We start from the raw sequence: 22,184 nt of genomic DNA on the forward strand, positions 1-22,184 counted from the left end.
TGTCATCACTTGATTCTGAGGTGATTGGTTTTCATTGGTATCCATTCTTGTGATTCATTGGTTCATTCCTCGAGTCGGTGGTATAACCATCTTGCTCTCTCTCTATATTACCACAAACTAGTTGTCAAGCTCTTTAGTGTAGCTAGACGTGAGAGCTTGTTAGTTTGGTTAGTGTCGCTCTTTAGTTAGCCTTTGAGAGCACCCTAACTTAGTATAGTGACATAGTCATTGTGTTGATAGAGACTATAGAAACTAGAATTGTGGTAGGTGACTTGCATTTTTAGTACGCTAGCGCAACACTCGCTTCGCCTTATATTTGTCTAACTGGTTTGCTAAGTGTTGTTGTATAAGTTTTTAAATAGGCTATTCACCCCCTCTAGCCATTAGGACCTTTCAAGTGGTATCAGAGCTGAGGTCACCGTGATTTGAGGCTTAACAACCTTCGGTGTCAAAATACCTCAAATCTACAACAATAAGAAGCCACCCCAATTTGATGGCACAAAGTATCCATATTGGAAGTCAAAGATGACCACACATATCGAGCCAATCAATAGAAGGGTGTGGAAGGTGGTAGAAACCAAAATTGAGATTGCCGATCTAGAAAATCCCACCACGGCCAAAGAAGTGCTTCTCCAAAACAATGACATTGCTCTAAGTGACATTCATGATGCAATTGATGAGAGAATATTTGAGAAAATCAAGAACATTGAGATGGCTTATGAGGCTTGGAATAAGTTGGAAGAATCATTCGAGGGCACCAAGGCAATAAAGGGTGCAAAGGCATACATTCTCAAGGAGAAATTTGCTAGCTTCAAGATGAAGGAAGATGAGAGTGTGTCGTATATGTTCCATCGAATGGAAGTGCTTGTCAATGATCTCAAAGCACTTGGCGAGAAGGTGGAGGACAAGGACTTCTCTCATAAGTTCTCAAGATGCTTACCTGCTAGATTTGGCATGTTGGTCACCTTGCTAGTGAGGACCAGTTTGGACACAATGACACCAAACCAAATCTTGGGAAATATCATGACCGATGATGCTTATAGAAATGATAATGAGAAGGAAGAAAAGAGGGAGAAGAAAGATGACAAGAAGAAGAGTGTGGCGTTCAAGGTCACATCATCCAAGGGCAAGACAAAGCAAGAATCATCAAGTGAAGATGAAAACTTGAGCTTTGATGAGATGGATGATGAAAAGATGGCTCTCTTTGTCAAGAGATTTGGCAAGTTCATGATGAAGAAGGGCTATCGTGCTAGAAGAAAGAAGTCTTCATCCAAAAACAAGGAAGAGTCGAGAAGGTGCTTCAATTGTGGAAGCAAGGATCATCTTGTTGCTCAATGCCCATACAATTGTGACAATGATGATGACAACAAGAAGAGCAAGAAGAACGACAAGAAAGAAAAGAAAGAGAAGAAGGGCAAGATGACCATCAAGAAGAAGAAGAAGAAGGGTGGTTCATATGTGGTTACTTGGGATAGTGATGCTTCCTCAAGTGATGATGACAAAACCACCAAGAAGAAGGCTCTTGCAAGCATTGCTATTAATGAGAAGCCTTCTCTCTTTGACACTCCATCATGCTTCATGGCTAAGGCCACTAAGGTACAAACTTATGATGATGGAAGTGATGAGGAACATGATAATGAAAATGAAAATAAAAGTGATAGTGATGATGATGAACCAACTAAGGATGAACTACTTGGCATGCTAGATGATGCTAAAGAACACTTTGACATTAAGAGAAGGGAATGCAAAAGCTTGCGTAAGAAACTAAAAGCCCGTAAGCAAGCCTTTGATGAGCTCAATGCATCTCATGAGAGGCTAGAGGAAGCCCATGAGAAGCTTGGCAAGGCTCACAAGAAGCTTAAAAATGCTCATTCCTCTTTGCTTGATGAGCAAAATAAGAAGAAGCATGTTGGGACATGTAATGTAGGCTTAACTTGTGACTTAATTGATGAATCATTCTATAAGCCTATCATTGTTGCTCCCACTAACCCTTCTTGTAGCACTTTTACTTCCACCTCATCTAGTAGTAATGGTTTCACATATGATGCCTCACTAATGGTTGAGAATGAGACCCTTGAGAAGGAGGTCAATGAGCTCACTCATATCTTGGCTAAGGCCTATGGCAGTGAAGACCGCTTGCTTATATGCTTCGATAGCCAAAGAGATTCTCTCTACAAAGAGGGATTGGACTATATCCCCAAAAAAGGCAAGGCGGCCTTTGCTCCTCATAAGACTAGCTTTGTGAAGAACAATGATCAGTTTTGCACTAGTTGCAAGCAAGTTGGTCATAAAGAGCATGAGTGCAAGAACAAGAGTAAAAGTGCTAATGTATCCTCAATTAAGAATAATTCTTTCTATGTGCTTACTAAGGGTATAAATGGTATGAAAGCTAAGTTCATTGGTACACCATGGATGGGCTCAAAGAAGAAAGCCATTTGGGTGCCAAAGAGGTTGGTCACTAACCTTCAAGGACCCAAGCAAGTTTGGGTACCTAAAAAGAATTGATCTTCTTTTGTAGGTCAATTACAAAGCCAGAGGAAGGCATTGGGTCCTTGATAGTGGGTGCACTCAACACATGACCGGTGATGCAAGAATGTTCAACTCAATCAATACCAATAGCAATGATTGTTATGATAGTATCATATTTGGTGACAATGGCAAAGGCAAGGTCAAAGGCCTTGATAAGATTGTAGTATCCAATGACATGAGCATATCCAATGTGTTGTTAGTAAAGAGCTTGAACTTTAATTTGCTATCCATGGCTCAATTGTGTGATCTTAGATTCAAATACATATTTGGGGTAGATGATGTAGAGATCATAAGTGTAGATGACTCTAACTTGATCTTCAAAGGCTTTAGATATGAGAATCTATACTTGGTTGATTTCAATGCTAGTGAAGCTCAATTATCTATATGTTTGATCACTAAGTCTAGCATAGGTTGGTTATGGCATAGAAGGCTTGGTCATGATGGAATGAAACAATTGAATATATTGGTTAAGCATGACTTAGTTAGAGACTTGAAAGATGTTGTGTTTGAAAAGGATAAGCTTTGTAGCAATTGTCAAGCCGACAAACAAGTTGGAAACACCCGTCCTAAGAAAAGCATGATGAGCACTAGTAAAGCATTTAAGTTAGTGCACATAGATTTGTTTGGGCCAACACAATACACTAGCATCGGTGGAAATAAATGTGGCTTTGTGATAGTGGATGATTATACTAGATACACTTGGGTATTCTTCCTAGTGGACAAAAGTGATGTGTTTGCAACATTTAAATCATTTGTCAAGGGCATTCACAATGAGTTTGAAACAACCATCAAGAGAGTTAGAAGTGACAATGGTAGTGAGTTCAAGAACACTAGATTTGAAGAGTTGTGTGATGAATTTGGAATTAGACATCAATTCTCGGCCAAGTACACTCTACAATCAAATGATCTTGTTGAGAGGAAGAATAGAACACTCATTGATATGGCAAGGTCTATGCTTAGTGAGTACAATGTGAGTCAATCTTTTTGGGCCGAAGCTATCAACACGGCTTGCTATTGTAGCAACCGCCTCTATTGTCACCCATTGAAAGAGAAGACACCATATGAGCTCTTGAATGGTAGAAAGCCCAACATTGCATATTTTAGGGTCTTTGGTTGTAAATACTATATCCTGAAGAAAGGCACTAGATTGGACAAATTTGACAAAAAATGTGATGAATGATTCCTACTTAGATACTCAACTACTAGCAAAACATAGAGTTTCGAATTTGGATAGTGGTAGTCTTAAGGAAGTTCATGATGTTGAATTTGATGAAACCAGTGGTTCCCAAGATGAGAATGAGAAATTGGAAGATGTTAGAGGCATTCAACTTTCAAATGCCATGAAGAACATAGATGTTGGTGAATTACGGCCTAGGCAAACGAATGATGATGAAGATGATCAAGTGCAAGTGCTCTCTAACACAAATTTGCAAGATGATACAAATCAAGCTAGTACAAATGGCTCTCATAACAATGAATAAAATCAAGTGGCTAGTACATCATCTCAACCCAATGATCAAGCAAGTGAAAGCAATCAAGTTTTAATACTCCAACCAACCAATATTGCAAGAGATCATCCATTGGACATTATCATTGATTATATTTCAAGAGGTGTGCAAACTAGATCAAGATTGACTTCATTTTGTGAGCATTTCTCATTTGTGTCATGCATTGAACCAAAGAAGATAGATGAAGTATTGAAGGATGTTGATTGGGTGAATGCTATGAATGAAGAATTGAATAACTTCACAAGAAATCAAGTATGGGAATTGATAGAGAGATCAAAGAGACATAATATGATTGGAACCAAATGAGTTTTTAGAAACAAGCAAGGTCAAGATGGCATAGTAGTAAGGAACAAAGCAAGATTGATAGCACAAGGATATACACAAATTGAAGGTCTTGACTTTGGAGAAATATATGCCTCGGTTGCTAGATTGGAAGCAATTAGAATCTTATTAGCCTATACTTGTGCCCACAACATCAAGCTCTATCAAATGGATGTCAAGAGTGCATTTTCAATGGTTACATCAATGAAGAAGTATATGTTGAGCAACCTCCTGGTTTTGAAAATGACAAGAAGCTCGACCATGTGTACAAGTTGAAGAAGGCATTATACGGCTTGAAGCAAGCACCTAGAGCATGGTATGAGAGATTGAGGGACTTCCTACTCTCTAAAGGGTTCATGATGGGTAAGAATGACACCACTCTTTTCACCAAGAAGATTGGCAAAGACTTATTTGTGTTGCAAATCTATCTTGATGACATCATATTTGGATCAACCAATCAAGATTTTTGTGAAGGGTTTGAAAAGATGATGGCTAATCTCTATATAGGAATCCTGCTTCCATAAGCGGGCCCGTGGATCAGGACACGTCACCCGATAACCCGTTGATCGTTCGATACGGTGACAAAACCATGTGAGCCGTCCGATTGCGGGTCTGTGCGGGTGTCGATCCGATAGCTCGCGAACCTTCCTAGGCATCGCCGCATTGACTCATTGCGCTCCGTCGGGAAATGCTTGATCCGCTAGCGAGGCGGCATGGCTCACCGGTGAGAGTCGTCAAGGCAGCTTGGCGACGAGACGATGTAGCTCCCTCCCGTCCAATCCACCGGCAACGCAACACTGCACGCAACCAAGCACAGGGCCGCTCTAACCAACCACGACAACAACTGGCATGGCGAGTAGAGTAGTGCGCGGGCTCCAGTGCCACCACCTCTGCTCTCCTTTCTAGTGAGATGACCGGCTACGGTGGACCTTCGCCGGCTCATTCTCAAGAGGTGCGCACAATCTCATCCCTGAGCTGCAGCCTGACCTTAACGGAGTGAAGGCCATGTTTCACCCTGAGCTGCAACCTGAGCTACACGCGTGATGAAGCCTGAGCTTCTCCACGCCAGTGTCTTGTAGATGTAGCCCAAGCTCCTCATGCGCCCTCAAGGTGCTCGATGGAGTGCCAAGCATGAATCTTAGAAGCTCTATATGGGGCGTGTTTGGCATGGCTCTGGAGCTGAACTCCAGCAACTCCAGCTAATTTTCCAGCCAAACACCCCAGCTCTAAAACTCCACGAAGCTGCCAACTCCATGGAGCTGTAGTGCAAATGGGGGTGGAGTTTTGGAGCACCTCTTTTGCAGCTCCAAGACCATCCAATATGAACCTCCTCGCGGAGTTGGTGGGTAATTACCCACCAATGCCACTGGTTACACAGAAAATGGTTCGTTCTTTCTATTCTCCGTCTCCTTCCAGACGCAACCCCTTGGCAGGAGCACAGAAAATGGTACCGCACGGACACGCCTGGCCCTGGCAGGAGCACGCCATCCCGCACCCGACCTCCTTCCACCCGTCCTCGCTGCCGTGCCTCCGGTCCTGGATCGCCCGCGCGCGCCGCTCCCGTCGCACCGCGCTCATGCTCTACGCCGGTGGCGTCTCCAGGCCGTCCAGGCCCAACATCCGGGGCGCCATCCTCGCTGAGTGCGCCAACCGCACGTCGGCTGTGTGCACCGTCGTCGACTGCTCCGCCACCGCGTGCGGGCTCAACCCCGTGGCGTACATGCGCCCCATGCTCAAGGCTAACTTCTGCCTGTAGCCGCCCGGGGACTTGCTGTCCCGCCGCTCTACGTTCGACGCCATCGTCGCCGGATGCATCCCGGTCTTCTTCGAGCACGCCGCCGCCAGGATGCACTACGGCTGGCACCTGCCCTGCGGTAGGAGCGGCTTGGCCCAACGCCCGCGACGGCCAAGCACTGGCCTCGAGACCCAGCCGTGCGCCGCCGCTTGGTCGCCTGCAGCCGCTGGGAGCGAGGTGCGGCCCGTGCCGGCCGTCGCTGGCCCGCGCCACCACAGCACCGTCCTGCTCTCATCCCAGTCGCCGCTGACCCGCGCCGCCACAGCCCCGTCCTGCTCTGAACCGGCCAGCACCGCCATGTCTCATGCGAAGCTCCACCGGATTCAAGGGCAACCGGCATTCTGACGAAGAAGAAGATAGGGGGGAGAGGCTGACATGTGGGGACGTGAGTTGGGGGTAACAATGGCAATTCATCCTAAAAGTTGTCTTTTTGGAGCTGAAGGTACCCTCCCAGCCAAACACCTCCATCAGACAGTTCCAACTCCACCCAGAGCTGGCTCCACCTGGAGTTCTAGAGTGGAGCAGCTCCACCCAGAGTTGGAGCCATGCCAAACACCCCCATAGTTCTTTACTTCTATTGCACATAACCATTTTGTTTCTTTTGCCGATTCTTACTTATAAGTTCGTAATTACTGGGTTTCTATTTACATTCCTTTATTTATATCTAGCAATTAGTTTAATGCTTGACTGCTTTACGCTGGATAGTAGTAGTAGATGTACATAAGTACATAACCTCTTTTTGGAGGCTGTATACGGTCAGATTTTAAGAGGCTTGGACTGGACAAGATGCATTGTCCAAAAGCACTGCAAACGGAATAGCTGAGGGCATAATTTTCAAAAAAAAAAAGATTTTACTGTTTAATGCAAGGTTCAGTTTTCTTATAGCTAAATCAATCAGTTAGCTAATCCAGAGAAATATAGCACTTTGTCTCCACATTTACTTTGCAACTATTTGTGCTGTCAGATCATATTACAATGGCTTCAGAACGAAAAAAAATCCATATATAGTGGCAGTGCAGCTCAGTTTTCTTTTTACGATGTTTCTAGAGTCTGCACAACACTAAATGTATCTTTTGAAGATATAGGATGATTGCAAAAAATTTGGGCATCACTTTATTCAGTTAATAGGACAGGACAACAGGTCCCTTCAAAGAAATTTTGCATGGGATTTGGCAATCCTTTTATGCCTAGCTTTAGTGCTCTCAACAGCCCATAGTATCAGCTTCCTTATTTTCCAATACTAGCATAAATCTAGCATGCTTTGTTTAAATACATTTGTTTGTAAAATATGTCGATAATCAGCAAGAGGCAAAACATAAGGCTGTCGAGTGCCTCAGATAGCAACTACTTTACCAAATGCCAATGATTCTGCTGTGCACTGCTCCTGTTCAGCATCTTTGCTATCATGCATTGGTATGGTAAAAATCAAATTAATCCATCCCTCTCCATATCTATGGAAAATGTTGTAAGATTGAATTTGGAGTTAAAATGGCCATATGCTTATAAGCTTATTGCAGCAGAAAAATAATCTCTTTTGATCCTAGATTATATTTCTCATCCGCTACTCATTTTTTTCATAAAATAGTTGACCAAATCCATTGGAAGATTATGTCATCAATGAAACAAACAATTAGAAAGTTAAATATTTCTTTTTTGTAAAAAACGATCCATCCTCTTGCCTATTTTTGTACAAGAATTTACTGCTTTTGGTAATGTCACAAAACCAAGGTTATATGGTTCTTCCAAATACTCTTCTCTAAGCACAAACTCAAAGCTCCAGTATTTTCATGAAAGCCAAAACTCAGACCCTCAGTTTGATCTATGTGAATAAATAAATCATTCTGCTCCCATCAAGCTATTATAATTATCCTATTTCAAAATTGGCCTCAGATTTTATTCATTTAGCAGCTTCATGAAATATACTGATATGATTAAAGGTTATGGACTATTGAATATTTTCCCTGATGGTACCTGTTCAATGCATGAGGTAAGTTTTAGTTCTTTCCATAATATTAGTTCTTCTGTACTACTATCAACAAACCTCTTCATTGATGCCAGCTCTAAATTTTATGGTTTAAACTATCGATCTAAGAAACTACGGACATATTGTTTTTACTTTTCCATATACTTAGGCGTTCAAACTGTTACATCTAAATTTTGAAATAAATAAATTGATTTTTATCTACATTTCATCAATATGTGCATACAACCTATATCATTATGTTGAACCTTTCTACTTTGAAAGCAAACAAGATTGTGTGGAATAGTAGATTGATTTATCGAGAGGGATGCTTTACATATATATAGGGAGGGGAGATCTTGAGGTTTATAGAAACAGCACCAATCAAGATCTCCTCAAATCTCTCTAACCAAATCAATCATGGGCCGGCCGGCTATAACAGCCTAACGCTAGACCCACACAAACGCATAACACGCTACTGTCTAACATACTTTGTTAATAACAAAACATTGATGCTTGCTGAAAGAACAGATTACAGAGCCCGAAATTCAGCTCAAGACAGTGTTTCATGCCTCCTTTAGGTCTAACCTGTTCCATTACATATCTTCGTCTGATATGTGTGGCTCAGGGTGAAGATGCACGGCAATACTGATGAGGACATCAACACCAACGATACATCAGTTTCTGGTCCTATTACTCGCGCCCGTGCTTGTCACATTAATCATCAAGTAAGTTCACTCCTGAGTTTCTGTCCATCATATTTAGACCATGGAGACGCGTGCCCTCTTGTTTTGGTTAGGAACCAGGGAGAGGACCGAAAGGGACAAGGATTCGCGGAGGCTGAATTCAGACTCCAGGACAGCTCAAACTTGTGATGGTCACCACGGTCGCATACGGACTCGGATTGGGGCGTTCAAGTACTTCATGGAATCCTTATGAAGTCTACTTTCATATGGATCTGGAATCAAGTCTATATCTGTTTTGAGGCGGCCGCAATGACTGAATTGCGACTAAGAGCTTGTCTGTCCAAAGGTGCTGCGTCACCTTAGTTTGGTCCAATGGGCCGTGTATTAAGTTGGGTCCATTAGGGACGCGTCCTAGGGTTGGAGAACGACCCCAACACCCCCTGGCCGTCCTTCCATCTTCATATACTCCTTAGCCGCCATCAAGAATAGTCGGGTTTTGTTTAGATCAAGTTTAGCTCTCGCTACTTGCTTGTAAGCGCGCGTGCTGGATCAGCCGCCCGTCTTTTTGTCTTCGGAACCCCACCTTATTTGAGATTGAGTTTGAAACTTTCATCTACATCTAGTAATTCAGTACTTGCTATACTTGTTCTTGCTAGTTCTTCGATTGCTTGCAGGACGAGTGCCCTAGTGGCCGGGTGACGCGCTCCACAAGATCACGGTAGCCAGTGGAGGTGGTGTATCGGTTGCTAAGGCGCAGCTTAGAAGGCTGTAGTCGGGCCGTGAACGTCGTCTCCACCCATCAATCGAGTTATCCCACACCTCTCATCAAAAGATCAGGAATAAACCCTAACGGGATCATATCAGTTGGTATCAGAGCAAGGTTTATCGGTGAGAGTCTTCCAATCCTTCGTTGTTCTAATTTTTCCTATAGTCCAGAAAAGCCAAAAAAAATATAGTAGATTAGTTTTACCATGATCCTATAAACCCTTTGATCCTTTGCTAGCACTGCTTAGTTAGGGCTTGTTGAGTCATCGGCTACATCGGTTGTGTCGAGTTGCTGGTCGTAGTTTTTGTCCTTTAGAGTTTCGAGTTCTTGTCACGTTCTAGTCACAGCCGTGTGCTAACATATAAACCTTCTGTAGCTAGCAGCGATATGGTAGAGAAGCTTGCACTTACAACCAAACCGCACCCACATCCATATCACATTCTATGGCTCAACAATAGTGGTAAGGTTAAGGTAACGAGATTGGTACGAATTCATTTTGCTATTGGATCATATCATGATGTTGTTGAGTGTGATGTTATGCCTATGTAAGCTTGTCATATTCTGCTAGGTAGACCATGGCAATTTGATACAGATTGTATGCATCATGGTAGATCAAATATGTATTCTCTCATACACCATGATAAGAAAATTGTTTTGCTTCCTATGTCTCCTGAAGCTATTGTGCGTGATGATGTTGCTAAAGCTAAGAAAACTAAATCTGAGAACGATAAAAATGTCAAATCTGTTAGTAGTAACAAAGATGAGATAAGATTGAAAGGACATTGCTTGCTTGCTACTAAATCTGATATTAATGAATTGGTTGCTTCCACTTCTGTTGCCTATGCTTTGGTATGCAAGGGTGCTTTGATTTCAGTTCACGATATGCAGCATTCTTTGCCCCCTACTGTTGCTAACATTTTGCAGGAGTTTTCGGATGTTTTTCCAAGTGAGATACCAGTGGGGCTGCCACCAATACGAGGGATTGAGCACCAAATTGATCTTATTCCTGGTGCATCTTTGCCAAACCGTGCGCCATACAGGACTAATCTAGAAGAAATGAAGGAAATTCAACGACAAGTGCAAGAACTGCTCGACAAAGGTTATGTGCGTGAGTCCCTTAGTCCTTGTGATGTTCCTATCATTTTAGTGCCTAAGAAAGATGGAACATGGCGTATGTGTGTTGATTGTAGAGCTATTAATAATATCACCATTCGATATCGACACCCTATTCCATGATTGGATGATATGCTTGATGAACTGAGTGGTGCTAATGTGTTTTCCAAAGTTAATTTGCGAAGTGGGTACCACCAGATTCGTATGAAATTGGGAGATGAATGGAAAACTACTTTCAAAACTAAATTTGGTTTATATGAGTGGTTAGTCATGCCTTTTGGGTTAACTAATGCACCTAGTACCTTCATGAGGTTAATGAACGAGGTTCTGCGTGCTTTCATTGGAAAATTTGTTGTAGTCTACTTTGATGATATATTGATTTACAGCAAATCTATGGATGAACATCTTGATCACTTACGTGCTGTTTTTAATGCTTTACGAGATGCACGTTTATTTGATAACCTTGAGAAGTGCACCTTTTGCACTGATCGAGTGTCTTTTCTTGGCTATGTTGTGACTCCATAGGGAATTGAGGTTGATCAAGCCAAGGTAGAAGCTATATAGGGATGGCCTGTACCAAAGACTATCACACAAGTGCGGAGTTTTCTAGGACTTGCTGGTTTCTATCGCCGATTTATGAAGGACTTCAGTACCATTGCTGCACCTTTAAATGAGCTTACAAAGAAGGGAGTGCCTTTTTGTTGGGGCAAAGTACAAGAGAACTCCTTCAATATGCTAAAAGATAAGTTGACACATGCACCTCTCCTCCAACTTCCTGATTTTAATAAGACTTTTGAGCTTGAATGTGATGCTAGCGGAATTGGACTGGGTGGTGTTTTGTTACAAGAAGGCAAACCTATTGCGTATTTTAGTGAAAAATTGAGCGGGCCTGTTCTAAATTATTCTACATATGATAAGGAATTGTATGCTCTTGTTCGCACATTAGAAACATGGCAGCATTACTTGTGGCCCAAAGAGTTTGTTATTCATTCTGATCATGAGTCTTTGAAGCATATTCGTAGTCAAGGGAAATTGAATCGTAGACATGCTAAGTGGGTTGAATTTATTGAATCTTTTCCTTATGTTATTAAGCACAAGAAAGGGAAAAAGAATATTATTGCTGATGCTTTGTCTAGGAGATATACCTTGCTGAATCAACTTGATTACAAAATCTTTGGATTAGAAACAATTAAGGGCCAATACGTTAATGATGCTGATTTTAAAGATGTGTTGCTGCATTGTAAAGATGGGAAAGGTTGGAACAAATTCATCTTTAGTGATGGGTTTGTGTTTAGAGCTAACAAGATATGCATTCCAGCTAGCTCCGTTCGTTTGTTGTTGCTGCAGGAAGCGCATGGAGGTGGCTTGATGGGGCATTTTGGAGCTAAGAAAACGGAGGACATACTTGCTGGTCATTTCTTTTGGCCAAAGATGAGAAGAGATATGGAGAGGTTTGTTGCTCGTTGCACGACATGTCAAAAGGCTAAGTCACGGTTAAATCCACACGGTTTGTATTTGCCTCTACCTGTTCCTAGTGCCCCTTGGGAAGATATTTCTATGGATTTTGTGTTGGGTTTGCCAAGGACTAGGAAGGGACGTGATAGTGTGTTTGTGGTTGTTGATAGATTTTCTAAGATGGCACATTTCATACCCTGTCATAAAACGGATGATGCTACTCATATTGCTGATTTGTTCTTTCGAGAAATTGTTTGTTTGCATGGTGTGCCCAACACAATTGTTTCTGATCATGATGCTAAATTTCTTAGTCATTTTTGGAAGACTTTATGGGGAAAACTAGGGACTAAGCTTTTGTTTTCTACTACATGTCATCCCCAAACCGATGGTCAAACTGAAGTTGTCAATAGAACTTTGTCTACTATGTTAAGGGCTGTTTTAAAGAAGAACATTAAGATGTGGGAAGATTGTTTGCCTCATAGCCTCATATTGAATTTGCTTATAATCGTTCGCTGCATTCTACTACAAAGATGTGCCCATTTCAGATTGTCTATGGTTTCTTGCCTCGTGCTCCTATTGATTTGATGCCTTTGCCATCTTCTGAAAAACTAAATTTTGATGCTACTAAGCATGCTGAATTGATGTTAAAACTGCATGAAACAACTAAAGAAAACATAGAGCGTATGAATGCTAAATATAAGTTTGCTGGTGATAAAGGTAGAAAGGAACTAATATTTGAACCTGGAGATTTAGTTTGGTTGCACTTGAGAAAGGATAGGTTTCCTGATTTTAGAAAGTCTAAATTGATGCCTAGGGCTGATGGACCATTTAAAGTGTTAGAGAAAATTAATGATAATGTATATAAACTCGATCTACCTACAGAATTTGGGGTTAGCCCCACATTTAACATTGCAGATTTGAAGCCATATTTAGGAGAAGAAGATGAGCTTGAGTCGAGGACGCCTCAAATGCAAGAAGGGGAGGATGATGAGGACATCAACACCAACGATACATCAGTTTCTGGTCCTATTACTCGCCCCCGTGCTCGTCACATTAATCATCAAGTAAGTTCACTCTTGAGTTTTTGTCCATCATATTTAGACCATGGAGACGTGTGCACCCTTGTTTTGGTTAGGAACCAGGGACATGACCGAAAGGGACAAGGATTTGCGGAGGCTGAATTCGGACTCCAGGACAGCTCCAACTTGTGATGGTCACCACGGTCGCATACGGACTCGGATTGGGGCATTCAAGTACTTCATGGAATCCTTATGAAGTCTACTTTCATATGGATTTGGAATCAAGTCCATATCTATTTTGAGGCGGCCGCAATGACTGAATTACGACTAAGAGCTTGTCTGTCCAAAGGTGCTGCGTCACCTTAATTTGGTCCAATGGGCCGTGTATCAAGTTGGGTCCATTAGGGATGCGTCCTAGGGTTGGAGAACGAACCAACACCCCCTGGTCGTCCTTCCATCTTCATATACTACTTAGCCGCCATCAAGAATAGTCGGGTTTTGTTTAGATCAAGTTTAGCTCTCGCTACTTGCTTGTAAGCGCGCGTGCTGGATTAGTCGCCCGTCTTCTTGTCTTCGGAACCCCACCTTAATTGAGATTGAGTTTGAAATTTTCATCTACATCTAGTAATTCAGTACTTGCTATACTTGTTCTTGCTAGTTCTTCGATTGCTTGCAGGACGAGTGCCCTAGTGGCCGGGTGACGCGCTCAACAAGATTGCGGCAGCCAGTGGAGGTGGTGTATCGGTTGCTAAGGCGCAGCTTAGAAGGCTGTAGTCGGGCCGTGAACGTCATCTCCACCCATCAATCGAGTTATCCCACACCTCTCATCGAAAGATCGGGAACAAACCCTAGCAGGATCATATCAAATACCCTATAGCCTCACAGCCAATGAAGCTACCTATAGTAGGACATTATAAACTGCATAGGAGATGGTGCAGGTTAGAAACGAGCCAACATTCCTGTTTATATGTTTTTAAAGTTTTGTTCAAATTGCCATTTATCATAGCACCGTTGTGTCGTAGGAAAATATGAGGTTGGCTCAGAACATTGGTCTATTAAGATGAGTAGATGACTACCTTGTCTTGCTCAATTGATACTCAATACAGATCACCACGGAGTTATAAATCCGAAACAGGAAGGAGAGAGGCAAACACCAGTGAAGGGATAAGGTCATAAGGACATGAGCGCCCTAGGCCACGCATCGTGGACTGCCGCAGGAATAGTCATAGCAGTTAGCAGCAGTGATCCATGTTACCCTTTCCTAAATGAACTATTCTAATATTTTTATATGTAGTACAAGTACTTTATAGAGCTCTAGCATTTCAATTTATGTAGTCATCACTACAAGAACAAAAGATGGTAGCTCACTCCAAAAATTACTCCATATTTTTCGCATACCAATAATAGCCTCAAAAAGACATCAGTGAGCATTTTGGACAGCTACATACATCCACAGGTTGCTTTACTATAGCAGGGGCGCAGCAAAGCTGCGCCTATTTTCTAGTGAGTTTGAAATGTCCATGATTGGAGAGTTAAGTTACTTCCTTGGTCTTCAAATCAAGGAATTGAAGAATGGTACATTTGTGAGTCAAGGCAAGTACATCAAAGACATGCTCAAGAAGTTTGGCATGAGTGATAGCAAAGCCATTAGCACACCAATGGGGACAAATGGCAACTTGGATAGTGATGCAAGTAGAAATATGGTGATCAAAAATTGCATCGGTCTATGATTGGAAGTCTACTCTATGTGACCGCATCAAGACCGGATGTCATGTTTAGTATATGCATGTGTGCAAGATTTCAAGCCTCACCAAGATAAAGTCATTTGAAGGCTACAAAGAGAATATTGAGGTGCTTGAAGTATACACAAAATATTGGTTTGTGGTATCCCAATGGAGCAAAGTTTGAGCTAGTTGGTTACTCTGACTCGGATTATGCGGGATGCATAGTTGAAAGGAAGAGCACCTCAGACACATGTCAATTGTTGGGAAGATCACTTGTTTCATGGTCATCAAAGAAGCAAAATAGTGTTGCATTATCAATCGCCGAAGCTGAATACATATCTGCCGGTAGCTGTTGTGCACAAATACTTTGAATGAAGGCTACCTTGAGTGACCTTGGAATCAAGTTCAAGAAAGTGCCATTGCTATGTGACAATGAGAGTGCAATCAAGTTAACCAACAATCCGGTTCAACATGTAAGAACAAAGCACATTGATGTCCGCCACCATTTCATAAGAGATCACCAACAAAAAGGGGACATTTACATTGAGAGTGTAAGCACCAAAGATCAACTTGCCGATATATTCACCAAGCCATTGGATGAGAAAAGGTTTTACAAGCTAAGGAATGAGTTGAACATATTGGATTTCTCAAACATGTGTTGATGCACCCCCCACTTATATGACATGTCTCTCCTTCGAGCAATCCAAGGTAAAAGTTGATTGGCATGGCATACATCCTTACTAAGGACATGTTTAGTGTATCTAGTCATCTTTCACATTTAATAGGCTCATCCATGAAAATCAAATGATTTTGATGTTTGTAGGGTACCATTATTGCTTCTATGCTTAATTTGGTCTAGTGGTAGCATATGACATGTTTGTGGGCTTGTAAACCTAGTGTTTGATCTAGAAAATGAGCTATAAGTGTTTAACTCAACATGGTATAAGATAACCCTTATTTGAAGGTGTGAAGAAGCTTGTCCTTGTATCAAACCGAGTTAAATATCTTGGGCAAATGTTCTAGATTGAACCAAATTTGGGATCCTCACCTCATTGATTGACATCGATAACTCAACCTATCTACATTTTGAACCTTTGTGGTCATTGATGACAAAGGGGGAGAAATAGTGTACAAAAATAGTGAAAAAGATAACATAGGGGGAGAGATATGACAAAGTAACAGGATCAATTAAAAGTGAAAAGATAACATAGGGGGAGAGATCTGATAAAGTAACAGGACCAATTAAAATTTTGAGCACACAAGTAGGGGGAGCAAGCTTATAAACTTGGTGGATGCATTTGAATGTGCATTTCATATGATTGCTTGCATGGTACAAGTTTTAAATTTCAATATCCATGTGGTATATGCTAGTTGTAGGATTGAATGATGAAATGAAAAACTAGCATGCATAGGTTAAGAAACTAGACTTATGTTCATTTTATGGAAACTAGACCCGTACTTCTAATGTTGATCTCATGGGGCATTCTAGTTTTTGTGTATATCTAGTTACTAATGGTGCTAAGGATGGTATATTGGTGCACTCCGATTGGTATCACGCTTCAAAGGTCCATCTTTTATACCTTAGCATCATTTGGTAGACATTGTCTCCTATATTTTCTATCTAAACATATGCGCAAGCTACAATCCAAACTCTTAGCACATATGTAGGGGGAGCAATTGCTACCATATGGGGCTCATGAAACTTGTCCATATCCTTTTACACATGGTAAATATGCTTGGGCAAGCAACATTGATTCAATTAAATTTCAATTCATATCTTTGTGTAGTGGTTGTTATCAATTACCAAAAAAAGGGAGATTGAAAGCTCTAGTTTGGTTTTGGTGAATTAATGAAACCCTAAGTGCTAACCTAGTTCATCTAAGTGATCATCAGATAGGTAGCATTATTCCAAGTGGTGAAGCAACGGTGAAGTTCATGAAGATGGTGATGCCATTATGATAATCAAGTGCTTGGACTTTAAAAAGAAGAAAGAGAAAAATAAAAAGCTCAAGGCAAAGGTGAAACTTGATAGGAGCTTTTTCGTTTTGGTGATTGAGACACTTAGTAGCGTCTGGTCGATGGTCAGTGGCCAGTCAAAATTTTACCTCTCTGGGAGCTCTCTAGAAACGACCGGACTCTGACACGTGGTGCGTCTAGTCAATTGAACAGTAGCATCTGGTCGATGGTCAGTGAGCGCGCGTGAGTGAGCCATTGCACGGCAACGAATAGTTTCAAACGGCTAGGACATGTGGCGGTCAGGCTGCGACCGGACGCAGCGACCAGACGCGTTCGGTGCACACGACCTGTGTGTCCGGTCGTCCCATAGTCAGCCCAATAATTGAGCCAACGGCTCTATTGTTTGGGGGCGTCTATAAATATCGTTTAGCTGGCTCTAGCTCACTCTCTTGGCTATTTGCATTGACATAACAACCTTGTGAGCTTAGCCAAAGCCCTCCCACTCATCTCCATCATTGATTCACCATCTTTGTGAGATTGGAAGAAAATCCAAGTGCATTGCTTGAGTTATTGCATCTAGAGGCACTTGGTGTTTGTGTTTCGCTGCGGGATTCGCTTGTTACTCTTGGTGGTTGTCGCCACCTAGACGGCTTGGAGCAGCGAGGATCGTCGAGCGGAGGTTGGTGATTGTCTCCAGCTCTGATCGTGGTGATTGAGGGGTTCTTGACCTTTCCCTAGCAGAGAGCCAAAAGGTACTCTAGTGGATTGCTCATGGCTTCTGTGATCCTCATCTTGTGTTGGTTGTGCGTCACCTTATTGAGGGTTTGGCGTGTGATTCCAATTAGCGCGTGAACCTCTAAGTGAGTGAATCGCCACAACGAGGATTAGGTTGCCATCAAGCAAGTGAACCTCGGTAAAAAATCATTGTGTCATCATTTGATTCTGAGGTGATTGGTTGGTATTCATTCTTGTGATTGATTGGTTCATTCCTCGATGCGATGGTATAACCATCTTGCTCTCTCTCTCTTTACATTACCATAAACTAGTTGTCAAGCTCTTTAGTGTAGCTAGTCATGAGAGCTTGTTAGTTTGGTTAGTGTGGCTCTTTAGTTAGTCTTTGAGATCACACTAACTTAGTGTAGTGACATAGTCATTGTGTGGATAGAGACTATAGAAACTAGAATTGTGGTAGGTGGCTTGCATTTTTAGTAAGCTAGCACAACACTCGCTTTGCCTCATATTTGTCTAACTGGTTTGCTAAGTGTTTTTGTAGAAATTTTTAAATAGGCTATTCACCCCTTTAGCCATTCGGACCTTTCAACCTGCAGGAGAGATAGTTCACAGTTCAAAATCTACCCAACAAAATTTAGATTGGGTAAATTTCTTAGCTTCCTACATGGTGGTAGATCATAGATCGACAGCTAAAAGTGGTGGAAACACCACACACAAGTAGATCGGCCTCAATCCTAGAAATCACCTCAACAACAATAAGAACACAAGTATAGCAACACAAGCACAAGATGACACAAGGATTTATCCCATGGTTCAGCTCGCCACAAAGGCTTGCCTAAGTCCACGTTGTTGAGGTATACCACTAAGGCTTAGGGATTTGCAGCCCTACCTCGTTCTCAAGTCAAGAGAGTGAACTCTTGAGATGATGGGTGATTTTACTTGATGCAAGAGGTGGTTACCAACCTCCCGGGGCTACCACACAAGTTGGCAAGCTCACCGGGCGACGCTCTAGCCGGCTAGGAGCCAAGCCCCAAGAGTAACAAACACACCCGTTGGCCAAAATGTGAACCAAGTGCTCTTTCAAGTTTGGAATCAATGGAGATGCTCTCATCAAGTTTTGGACCCTTATCCCTCAAGGATTGATGAGGAAATAAATGGATTTGCTTGGGGGCTTGAGGTCAACAATGGAGTGAGAGAGAGAGAGCTCCTGCTCTGTTTTGAGTGTACTGAAGTGAGGAAGAAGGGGGCAGGTTTTTTCGTTACCATTGGGAAAGAAAGGGAAAGGTATATATACCCCTAGGCCCCAACGGTCACTTAAATTGTAGATAGCCATTGGAGAGAAAGGAAAAGGTATATATACCCCTAGCCCCGAACAGACATTTCACCCAAGAGGTCGGGCGAGATGAGGTCCGTGGCCTTGAGGTCGGGCGAGACGAGGCCGCCACCAAAGGGTTTGGCGAGCCGGAGCCCGTGACCATAGGGCCGAATGAGCCGGAGCCCATGACTTTGGGGTCAGGCGAGACGAAGCCCGCGACCAAAGGGTCGGGCGAGCCGGAGCCCGTGACCTTGGGGTCGGGCGAGACGAAGCCCGTGATCAAAGGGTCGGGCGAGCCGGAGCCCGTGACCTTGGGGTCGGGAGAGACGGAGCCCATGACCTTGGGGTCGGGCGAGACGGAGCCTGTGACCAAAGGGTCGGGCGAACTGGAGCTCACACCCAAGGGGTCGGTCGAGATGAAGCCCGCACCCAAGGGGTCAGGCGAGTCGGAGCTCGCACCCAAGGGGTCAGGCGAGTCGGAGCTCACACCCCGCAAGACAATATGGATTGGCTGTGAATCTGAGGATGCATGTGGTTGTTTGAGCCCTTGGTAGCACAGATTTAGCTTAAGCATTGTGCCCCCTTTATAGTATGGCTTTTCCTATACTCAAATTCAATATATAAAAAATTTAAACCTCCTTTGAGTTTGAAGCCATCTATATTTGTATTTGGCTGCTCCTCCGTTTCATGTAGCATCCTCGAATATAAATTCTCTAGTTGTCATCTCGATAAATCTCATTAGTTCTCTAATAGCGAGGTCATTATCACCAAAACCCACAATTAAGGCTTGATTGCACTTTCACGATGCCACCGTTGATATCGACTTGGAACTCTACAAGCTGGTCCACAATAGTGATAGTGACATCGACATTGTATTTGCACTTCTAATTGTGCTCTTGCTCAGAAAGGTATGGGTTTACGAAGAAAATAAGGCTGTTCATTGTCTGACAATGCTTATCTTATTCCTTTTTTGGTAGATAATCTCAAATCATGAATTCTGAACTTTTGGATGAATATCTCGAATGTGCAGATGCTTTTGTATATAATGTGCTTATAAGAATGAACAAGTTCCTTGCAAAACTCAATAAATTAGACCAGAAACCTGTAAGGATCATTCAACTTCAGACAAGAATTTTAACTACAGTATGGTATAATGTGGAAATGCATGCCTAACATTGATTAGTATCTTTTATGCACTTTAAGCAACTAATCCAAAGAAAAAAATGTCAATATGTTTTCAATCGAGTGATACTGTCATAACACAGTCACAGCCTCAGTTGTTATGTGCAACACATTGGAAAGTTATGCTACGCTAAAATTATCGCTGCATAATACTTGTACGATTGGACTGACAAACAAAACAAATCTTCAATCAGTGTTGTTAGCTCCAACTTCAAGGCCCATCATAAAAAAATTACAGAAAAGGGGATATAAAGCTACCTCGGGATGAACTTACCTACATCTTGCATACACATAGGTAATAGCTTAGACATCTATTCCTTTTATTTTGTGCTGATACTGATTCATATGGATTCTGAATTGGCAAGAAAGAGATCTTGCAGGACAACCTAACGTGCTCCCCTGGGTCAAAACCCTGGACAGCAAAAACACCCTCTTTGCTGGTAAATTCCAACAGCGAGGCCAGGTCAGGGTCCATCACATATCTCAAGGTAATAACCTGTTTCCTTCCCAGCAGTAGAAATAGAACAATAGTAACAGAAGCTCGTTTAAATTTCTTATCTCTATATAAGAGAAAAAATGTGCACCAAGACCTACCAAAATTTAACCCAATTGGAACTCAACTCATCTTTATTTGAAACCTTCTAATTTTCTAAACCAACAAGTGAAAAATAAAAAGGTAAATAAGTAATAAAAAAAGCATCTCTGGCTGGACCAGGTTATAGCTTAAGCTCCATCATCACTTTGGGTTCCACATGATATTAGCAAAGTTCCCTTGCACATGAGACAAATGCATCACGTTTATCCCATTCTCCAATCTCCATAGTTCTGATTGAGTAAATCTAAAGTATACTGCCCATAATTGAAACTCAGTATAGGCATACAACCAAAAAAAAGCATGTTCTGATTTTTTCCCTTTTACACACTTGCAGCGACTATTCAACAAGCAGGAACATGGAAATAGAAGACAGACTTGGAACATAAGGGTTATATAGCTATTGCATGCTGCAGTCATTATATATATATATAGAAGTTCTAGCACCTTTGTGTATCTATCTCCATGTGGTGCCCTGTGGTGTCCGTCGTATATACTGCAATATACAAAAAATTAGATCCATGAGATGTTGACATATCTTCTTTGGTTATCACGAGTTCTTCTGAATCGCTATACTATCTAGACTTATCACGTATTATGAGCTTCCTTTTCTATATTCATGTTGATATAGCCATTATCCTTTCTTGAGAACGATTTCCTCAACCAGGCTATACACAATGTGTATGGAATCCGGTCTTGCTCACCTACAGCGGCTGGCTAAAGTATCGCAGGTTGGTGCTGGCCCGACACAAGATCATCTGTGCGGCAACTCCGCGCATGATTTCTAGCCCTTGATGAAACGATGAGAAATGCTATTGCTTCCTTTATGCAGCCTATCTATAGGCTTGGATGTCCATACTGCCCGAGGCACGACGGCCTGACACAAAGCACGCTATTTTGGCCCGGCCCGATGGTCAGCGGGCCTAAGCTGGCCTGGCCCAGAGCAGGCCGTGCTTGGGCCGTGCCCTAAGCACGTGGGCTGGCACGGCATGGCCCGTATTTTATGCAAGGCCTGACAAAAGGCCCGGTATGTATACCAAACTAGCCAAACCTAATGCCCATCTCCCTAATTGTCACATCTGATTTTAAGGATAAAATGGGATGCAAAACTTAATGTGTGCCCAGAGATCAGTCACACACATAAGCCCACAAATTATAAATAGTATCATCACAGGTGTTTATTACATCATGAATAATAAGACAAAGTCTTCACATAAATATAGCGGAAGTAATAAAGAAAAGATCTCTCGCGGAACCTCCATAACACAGGGACGTCAACTGGTTTACCATAAGTCTAGTAATTCTCAGAAAAGTCGTAATTACCATAGCCATCTGTTACCCATGCGGGATTTTTATCCAAATAATAAAAAATAAACAAGTGTAAGTACATGTCGTACTCAACAAGTGTAACATGGGGTTCATTAGGCTCAAAAAGGCTTGACATAGGTTTAACAATGTTTAGCTTTTAGTTGTCACCATTTTAGCTTAAGAGTAGCAACAAGTTGTCTTAATCCCAAAGTAAAACACATGA

The 22,184-nt window shown here is 42.2% G+C and overlaps 1 pseudogene; it reads left to right on the forward strand.

The window, feature by feature from the left end:
- The window catches only part of LOC136475331 (uncharacterized), a 47,805-nt pseudogene extending 26,921 nt beyond the window's left edge, over nucleotides 1-20,884 (forward strand).
- The last annotated feature ends 1,300 nt before the right edge of the window (nucleotides 20,885-22,184 follow it).

This window comes from Miscanthus floridulus, chromosome 8 (genome assembly GCF_019320115.1).
Source record: "Miscanthus floridulus cultivar M001 chromosome 8, ASM1932011v1, whole genome shotgun sequence".
Classification (NCBI taxonomy): domain Eukaryota; kingdom Viridiplantae; phylum Streptophyta; class Magnoliopsida; order Poales; family Poaceae; genus Miscanthus; species Miscanthus floridulus.